The following is a 7,783-nucleotide window of genomic DNA, read 5'->3' on the forward strand; positions in this document are numbered from 1 at the left end:
TAATGGTGGTGATGGTGGTGGTGGTGGTGGTGATGGTGGTGGTGGTGGTGGTGATGGTGGTGGTGGTGGTGATGGTGGTGGTGGTGGTGGTTATAGTGGTGGTGGTGGTGGTGATGGTTATAGTGATGGTGGTGGTGATGGTGGTGGTTATAGTGGTGGTGGTGGTGGTGGTGGTTATAGTGGTGGTGGTGGTGGTGGTGGTGATGGTGGTGGTGTTGGTGGTGATGGTGGTGGTGGTGGTGATGGTGGTGGTGGTGGTGATGGTGGTGGTGGTGGTGGTGGTGGTGATGGTGGTGGTGGTGGTGGTGATGGTGGTGGTGGTGGTGATGGTGGTGGTGGTGGTGGTGGTGATGGTGGTGGTGGTGGTGGTGGTGGTGGTGGTGGTGGTGGTGGTGGTGGTGATGGTGGTGGTGGTGGTGGTGGTGGTGGTGGTGGTGGTGGTGGTGGTGGTGGTGGTGGTGGTGGTGGTGGTGGTGGTGATGGTGGTGATGGTGGTGGTGGTGGTGGTGGTGGTGGTGATGGTGGTGGTGGTGGTGGTGATGGTGGTGGTGATGGTGGTGATGGTGGTGGTGGTGATGGTGGTGGTGGTGGTGGTGATGGTGGTGGTGGTGGTGATGGTGGTGATGGTGGTGGTGGTGGTGGTGATGGTGGTGGTGGTGGTGATAGTTGTGGTGGTTGTGATGGTGGTGATGATGGTGGTGATGGTGGTGGTGGTGGTGGTGGTGATAGTTGTGGTGGTTGTGATGGTGGTGATGATGGTGGTGATGGTGGTGTGGGGTGGCCAGAGCTACGGAGGCATGGCCAAGGTCGAGGGGAAGGAAGAAAGACGAGCTGACCTCCCTGGCTCTTTCCTGTCGGGACTGCCTCCGTCCCCGTCTAGAGTACTGTGTACAGCTTTGGTCTCCCTACTACAGAAAAGACATAGAAAAGTTGGAACGGGTTCAACGAAGAGTAACAAAGATGGTTCCTAGGTTGAGAAATTTATCATATGAACAAAGGCTTAAAGAAGTAAATTTATTCAGTCTATCAAAACGAAGAATGCAAGGCGATCTAATAGAAGTGTTTAAAATGTTTAAAGGATTCAGTGATATTAATGCGGAAGTTTACCTCACAATTGATCGATCAAATAGAACAAGAAGAAATCACAATTTGAAGATAAGTGGTTAAAGATTCTCGTCGCACGAAGCTAAACACTTCTTCTTCAATCGAGTTGTTAATGTTTGGAACTCTCTACCTTGTGATGTCGTTGATAGTACAACAGTTACGGCCTTCAAGAATAGATTAGACAAGTATTTTGAATCCAACCAGCAACTAAGATATTACTCCTCCTCCTCCCTATCTTCCCTCCTTCCTTCCCTCCCTCCTCCCTATCTTCCCTCCTTCCTTCCTTCCCTCCTCTCTATCTCCCCTCTTTCCTTCCCTCCCTCCTCCCTATCTTCCCTCCTTCCTTCCCTCCTCCCTATCTTCCCTCTTTCCTTCCCTCCCTCCTCCCTATCTTCCCTCCTTCCTTCCCTCCATTCTCCCTATCTTCCCTCCTTCCTTCCCTCCTCCCTATCTTCCCTCCTTCCTTCCCTCCTCCCTATCTTCCCTCCTTCCTTCCCTCCCTCTTCCCTATCTTCCCTCCTTCCTTCGATCCTTCCTCCCTATCTTCCCTCTTTCCTTCCCTCCATCCTCCCTATCTTCCCTCCTTCCTTCCCTCCCTCCTCCCTATTTTCTCTCCTTCCTTCCCTCCTTCCTCCCTATCTTCCCTCCTTCCTTCCCTCCCTCCTCCCTATCTTCCCTCCTTCCTTCCCTCCCTCCTCCCTATTTTCCCTCCTTCCTTCCCTCCTTCCTCCCTATCTTCCCTCCTTCCCTCCGTCCTCCCTATCTTCCCTCCTTCCCTCCCTCCTCCCTATCTTCCCTCCTTCCTTCCCTCCTCCCTATCTTCCCTCCTTCCTTCCCTCCTCCCTATCTTCCCTCCTTCCTTCCCTCCCTCCTCCCTCTCTTCCCTCCTTCCTTCCCTCCCTCCTCCCTATCTTCCCTCCTTCCTTCCCTCCCTCCTCCCTCTCTTCCCTCCTTCCTTCCTCCCTATCTTCCCTCCTTCCTTCCCTCCCTCCTCCCTATCTTCCCTCCTTCCTTCCTTCCCTCCTCCCTATCTTCCCTCCTTCCTTCCCTCCCTCCTCCCTATTTTCCCTCCTTCCTTCCCTCCTTCCTCCCTATCTTCCCTCCTTCCCTCCCTCCTCCCTATCTTCCCTCTTTCCTTCCCTCCATCCTCCCTATCTTCCCTCCTTCCTTCCCTCCCTCCTCCCTATCTTCCCTCCTTCCCTCCCTCCCTCCTCCCTATCTTCCCTCCTTTTTTCCCTCCCTCCTCCCTATCTTCCCTCCTTCCCTCCATCCTTCCTATCTTCCCTCCTTCCTTCCCTCCTTCCTTCCCTCCTCCCTATCTTCCCTCCTTCCTTCCCTCCCTCCTCCCTATCTTCCCTCCTTCCTTCCCTCCCTCCTCCCTATCTTCCCTCCTTCCTTCCCTCCTTCCTCCCTATCTTCCCTCCTTCCTTCCCTCCCTCCTCCCTATCTTCCCTCCTCCTTCCTTCCCTCCCTCCTCCTTATCTTCCCTCCTTCCCTCCCTCCTCCCTATCTTCCCTTCTTCCTTCCCTCCTCCCTATCTTCCCTCCTTCCTTCCCTCCTTCCTCCCTATCTTCCCTCCTTCCTTCCCTCCCTCCTCCCTATCTTCCCTCCTTCCTTCCCTCCCTCCTCCTTATCTTCCCTCCTTCCCTCCCTCCTCCCTATCTTCACTCTTTCCTTCCCTCCCTCCTCATTATCTTCCCTCCTTCCCTCCCTCCCTCCTCTCTATCTTCCCTCCTTCCTTCCCTCCCTCCTCCCTATCTTTCCTACTTCCTTCCCTCCCTCCTCCCTATCTTCCCTCCTTTTTTCCCTCCCTCCTCCCTATCTTTCCTACTTCCTTAACTCCCTCCTCCCTATCTTCCCACCTTCCCTCCCTCCTCCCTATCTTCCCTCCTTCCTTCCCTCCTCCCTATCTTCCCTCCTTCTTTCCCTTATCCCTATCTTCCCTCCTTCCTTCCCTCCCTCCTCCCTATCTTCCCTTCTTCCTTCCCTCCCTCCTCCCTATCTTCCCTCCTTCCTTTCCTCCCTCCTCCCTATCTTCCCTCCTTTTTTCCCTCCCTCCTCCCTATCTTCCTTCCTTCCCTCCCTCCTCCCTATCTTCCCTTCTTCCCTCGCTCCTCCCTATCTTCCCTCCTTTCCTCCCACCCTCCTCCCTATCTTACCTCCTTCCTTCCCTCCCTCCTCCCTATCTTCCCTCCTTCCTTCCTTCCCTCCTCCCCATCTTCACTCCTTCCTTCCCTCCCTCCTCCCTATCTTCCCTCCTTCCTTCCCTCCTTCCTCCCTATCTTCCCTCCTTCTTTCCCTCCCTCCTCCCTATCTTCCCTCCTTCCTTCCCTCCCTCCTCCCTATCTTCCCTCCTTCCTTCCCTCCGTCCTCCCTATTTCCTCCTTCCTTCCCTCCTTCCTCCCTATCTTCCCTCCTTCCTTCCCTCCCTCCTCCCTATATTCCCTCCTTCCTTCCCTCCCTCCTCCCTATCTTCCCTCCTTCCTTCCCTCCCTCCTCCCTATCTTCCCTCCTTTTTTCCCTCCCTCCTCCCTATCTTCCCTCCTTCCTTCCCTCCCTCCTCCCTATCTTCCCTTCTTCCCTCCCTCCTCCCTATCTTCCGTTCTTCCTTCCCTCCTCCCTATCTTCCCTCCTTCCTTCCCTCCCTCCTCCCTATCTTTCCTCCTTCCTTCCCTCCCTCCTCCCTATCTTCCCTCCTTCCTTCCTTCCCTTCTCCCTATCTTCCCTCCTTCCTTCCCTTCCTCCTCCCTATCTTCCCTCCTTCCTTCCCTCCTTCCTCCCTATCTTCCCTCCTTCCTTCCCTCCCTCCTCCCTATCTTCCCTCCTTCCTTCCCTCCCTCCTCCCTATCTTCCCTCCTTCCGTCCCTCCTCCCTATCTTCCGTCCCTTCTTCCCTCCCACCTCCCTATCTTCCCTCCTTCCTTCCCTCCTCCTCCCTATCTTCCTCCTTTTTCCTCCCTCCTCCCTATCTTCTCTGCTTCCTCCTCCCTCCTCCCTATCTTCCCTCCTTTTTCCCTCCTCCTCCCTATCTTCCCTCCTTCCTTCCCTCCGTCCTCCCTATCTTCCCTCCTTCCCTCCCTCCTCCCTATCTTCCCTCCTTCCTTCCCTCCTCCCTATCTTCCCTCCTTCCTTCCCTCCATCCTCCCTATCTTCCCTCCTTCGTTCCCTTCCTCCTCCCTATCTTCCCTCCTTCCTTCCCTCCCTCCTCCCTATCTTCCCTCCTTTTTTCCCTCCCTCCTCCCTATCTTCCCTCCTTCCTTCCCTCCCTCCTCCCTATCTTCCTTCTTCCCTCCCTCTTCCCTATCTTCCCTCCTTCATTCCCTCCCTCCTCCCTATCTTCCCTCCTTCCTTCCCTCCCTCCTCCCTATCTTCCCTTCTTCCCTCCCTCCTCCCTATCTTCCCTCCTTCCTTCCCTCCTCCCTATCTTCCTTCCTTTCTTCCCTCCTTCCTCCCTATCTTCCCTCCTTCCTTCCCTTCTTCCTCCCTATCTATGACAGGGTCATTCTTAAACATTTCGGAACCCAAGCACACACATTTGACAAGGCTTTCGTAGGAGCTTCGGGCACTTCCAGGGGCAGTTTATGACCATTCTGGTAGTCTGACCCTTCTTCTGTGCCATGAACCTAAAAAACACTCACTGTAACCCGATTGATGTCCTTTTTCGGCCCTTGGAAATAGTTGATGTGAGAGGCGGAAGCGTCTGGGAATACCGACCTGTGACCTTACGTAAAATCACAACAAGGAAAAGACACAATACTAACGTGATGCCGCTGATCTGCGTCTTCGTCGCCTGCGGCAGACCACCACCACCACCACTATCACCACTATCACCACTATCACCAGGAGTATCACCACCGCCACCACCGGCACCACTATCAGCAACACCACTGACGAAGACGAAGACGCAGATGTAGTGCTTTGGGTGGTGGTTGCAGGTGAGATACTGCCTGAAGGTGGCCTGAATGGAGGAGGCTTTTCGCAGGTGTACACAGGAGGGTGTGATGGCCTCGGCACATTTACAAGACACGTTGTTCCTGGATGGTCACTTCTCCAATTTGAGGGCCCACGAGCCACAACACTCAGACCTCCAAGGGGCCACGCACATGAGACATCATTATAGCGTTCACATGTCCTTCGGCAATAATCAGTAACCAGATCAAAGTGAATGAGGCAATATTTTAAACCAAGATTCGTCCACCCCTGGTACATTGTTACGTTCACTTTCATCCACTCCCACTTCTCTCCTGTGGCAGGGAAGCAAGGGTCAGCAGGGAACCAAGCTACGTGTTGAACGTTCCAATGATTTACTTTGACGCTGATCCCTCCAAAATCTTTCCCCGGCTGCACGTACCCCACGCTCCACAGATTGTATCGTACTGCATTGGAAGACATCACTTCGTCTTCCGAGTATCCCACTCTTCTATCAGAGTAGCCACACCACTGCTGGGCCGAGGCGGGGTTGAGGGCGCCCCCAGCACCCAGAGCGAGCAAGGCAGCGACAATCACACCGGTCTGCACCATGGCGAGTGTATCTCTTTGTGTGGAGAAGCGAGCCTACGTGTTGAGCATGGGACAGGATATCCTCTCGACGACGTCTCGCACACACACGCTGTCATCTTTACTCACTGTTGCAACTATGAGGAGCTCGGGCCACCTAAGTAAAGAAAAGATTTTCCAACTTATACCACATTTTGGGAAATAATAACTCAATCTACGTAAAGCAAAACGGATAACACCTACTACTGTGTGGGCACCGAGCTCCCTCACGAGTTACTTCCCCTAATAACCCTAAGCGCTTACCCCATATACAGACTGTATAGCTCCTGTTTGTGTTTTGTTTTTTCCTTATCTATTGGCTGAAATACAATCTTTCTTTAAAATATATTAATAAAAGATAATGGTTTATAATTACAGCGCTCATGAATGAAAGTTTTATGTTGCCATCAACGGAAATCTTTATATATTGTCCACAGAGTCAACCTTTACAAATGAGTGTTTGGTAATCACTCGACACTCCGTCACCCTCAGCCTTCCCTCAGCCTTGTAAAATAAAGGTACAATGGGGACGCGTTATAGCCGCGCTCATCACAATCTCGCTGGCCCCAGAGCCTGCAGCGGGGAAGAACCATTACCCCGGGACACAGGGCCAGTGTGACGTGCGGGTAATCACTGTTTATCTTCACAATGTTACCGTAGATGTTACAACCAAATCAACAAAACAGAAGTTAACCTTTCCAGGAGCGCTACAAGTAATTCGTCTATCTATTCAGTGTTTTGGTCGCTGCTTCGCTCAGAACATATCGGACTCAGCGAGGCACAGAAAAACTTATTATTTTGCCATAGTGAAAAAAGTTTTCATGTGTCACAGAGGGGAAAGCTAAGTTTGAGTAGTGCCATATACACAGACGTCTATCAGAGAATAAAATAGTTTGAACCACAAACGAAGGTACACTGGAACACACTGTCGGTTCTTACTATGACACCTTTCCTCTCTAGCAGGTCGGTATTCCCCGACGTTTCCGCCTCTCACGTCAACTACTTCCAAAGCCCGGAAAACACATCAGACGGGTCCTGATGAGTGTTTTCATAGGTTCACGGCAGCCTACAGAAGAAGGGTCATCAAACTACCCGTGGAAGTGCCCAAAACTCCCACGAAAGCCGTGCCAGATATGTTTGCTTGGACGCCTAAATGTTTAAGAATATGACCCTCGGGTTCTGTGTGAACGCGTTGACAAGCGCTTAGGCCTATCAATGTGGTAGCAATATAACTGATACCACTGCCTTGAACTCACTTTTCCTGGGGCCAAACCTGTAAGCCAGCACACCTGTCACCACGGGCCGGTGCCGTCACCCTACCTCAGCAAGCTGCCGCAGGAGGGGAATGACGACACACAGAAATACGGTGACGCTGCAAAGGTTGGTCTGTTATGGAGGGTTTGGTGAGCAGCAGAAAAGACAACAATTTTATCTGTTTTCATTTAATGGTGCTAAGGACGCTGTTTGCTTTGCCTCAAAATAAAGAATAATTAATGTCATAAGTGTTGGCACTGTAGTGATGATAATGGGTAACAGTTGAAGCTCTCATAATGGATCAGAGTTGTTGCCCTCGGTGAATCACGTATCAAGGCATCGCATCCTCATGTCAGTTGTCTTTGTACAAACTCAATCCTGTTTTGTACTGCCATTAACCCGTCCGCTGCGATTGGCACGGATTTCGCCTTCACTGGTAGCCTGGCAACATATGCTATAGGTCTTTCTTTGCCTCTGTGGTGGATAGTGGAGTGTTTGCCATGTGGTATTGGTATGCTAGATTTCCCCTCCCAAGGTGCAGAACTTTATATTTTTCTTCACTGAATTGTAGCAGCCACTTTTTCTTACACTCCTGTATAGCTTGGTGATGTCTTCTTGTAGGAAATCTGCAGTCAAGGGATTAACTCCAAATTATGTTCATCCCACACAGGTGCTGGTGGTTCCCTCAGCCCAAGGAGACTTGAGCTTCCTGTCACACACAGAAGACGCCCCTCGGCCTGCCCGGGCTCGCAGACACAGGCTGAGAATTGCCTCTAACCCCCCAGCAGGTCAGTAGCCCTCCACCTCAGCCCTCAGTGATACACACACTGAACTTGCCTCTAATTTAAGTTGCCTCTTGTCTCATACTTATTTATAGAAGATAAGAACAC

The sequence above is a fragment of the Eriocheir sinensis genome, chromosome 20 (assembly GCF_024679095.1).
Source record: "Eriocheir sinensis breed Jianghai 21 chromosome 20, ASM2467909v1, whole genome shotgun sequence".
Classification (NCBI taxonomy): domain Eukaryota; kingdom Metazoa; phylum Arthropoda; class Malacostraca; order Decapoda; family Varunidae; genus Eriocheir; species Eriocheir sinensis.